This window comes from Arachis stenosperma, chromosome 1 (assembly GCF_014773155.1).
Source record: "Arachis stenosperma cultivar V10309 chromosome 1, arast.V10309.gnm1.PFL2, whole genome shotgun sequence".
Taxonomy (NCBI): Eukaryota; Viridiplantae; Streptophyta; class Magnoliopsida; order Fabales; family Fabaceae; genus Arachis; species Arachis stenosperma.
In genome coordinates this window covers 12,839,776-12,841,207 of record NC_080377.1, presented here as the reverse complement: position 1 = coordinate 12,841,207, position 1,432 = coordinate 12,839,776, and positions in this window count along the sequence as shown.

Sequence of the window (1,432 nt, the reverse complement as noted above, 5' to 3'; positions counted from 1 at the left end):
GAATGTGGGTGTAATTCCTCCGGAATCAGAAGATGATTTTAAAATAAATAAATAAATACAGTCCATTTGAGTTAATTTAACCATTCATTAGTCTGTTTAAATTTCATTTTATTTAGGTAATAATTTATTGGTTAATAATAAATTTTTTAAATAAAATTATTATATAATATTTCTAATCTATTATAGATATAAAAAATTATTATTTTTAATGATTTTAATAAGTATCTTTAAAAAAATATATTATTTATTTTATTTTGTAAAAAGATCAAAATAATTTTCTGTTTGGATAAGAAAGCATAAAAAATATTTGTAATAACAAATTTATCAAAATTTTCTCAACGTTTTATTTTTTAAAAGGAAACATGTTCTTTTGTCTAAAATAAAATATCTTTTAATTTACAAAATAAATATATTTTTCTGAAAAATTCCAAACATCCTTATTTAATTATATAAGTAAGTTTTTAAAAATAAAAAAACTTCTTTTTCCAAAAAAAAAATCCAATCTAACAGTTACTCTTAAAAAAAGGGGGCTCATAACACAAATTTTATTTGCAAATCATGAGTTATACAGTGGTTTCAGTAAATTTTCGATCGTCAAATTCAACATGTTTTTATATGTTTTTCTTTCTCTTTACATTAATAAAAACAATTTGAATATAATAAGTTAATAACATCTTATACACATTATTTAATTGTTTAGCTGCCATTAGACCACTTTATTAATAACTGACCATTTTTTATAGTTAGATCAGATAAAAATCTTGGGTTTGGAATCTTTAATGACAGAATTTTTTAAGAGAGAAAAAAACATAATTAACAAAATTACAATATTTATTGAAAAGTGTGTTTTACAGAAATAAATAAATGTGGATATTTAGAGAGGATGAAAAATACACAATAGAGAGTTTCATGACCATTACTATGAGAAAGACATACGAAAAACCGACGATAAAATATATTTTTGATATAATGCTAATATGATTCGTGATCTTAGGAGCGTTGAACACAAAGATGTGCTCATGAGGAGAAGAATCATACATCAAAGTAAAGATATTTATGTACTTTGTGGTGACAAGCCAGAAACAGTAAACTACATTTTTCTACATTATAAATATGTATTTAAACTGTGGTGGATGACTCTATGTTAAAAAAATGTGTGTTGGGTGGGATCTTGGAATATTAGAACTTAGTTTGTGAGGGTTGGATGGATTGATGCGTAAAAAAGATTGGATACTTCATTTCTTTGATATTATATAGACTGTTTGGAGGTATAGAAATAGAAAGAATTTTAAAAATAAATTAGTACCTTAGAATTGTGCTTGGGAACAGGTTAAAAATCTAGTTTTACAATAAGTGTGAGAAAGAAAAATGATAGATTATAAGAAGATTTTCAAGTATACCGTTCTTCCAATGTATCAGTGATTTTTAACTG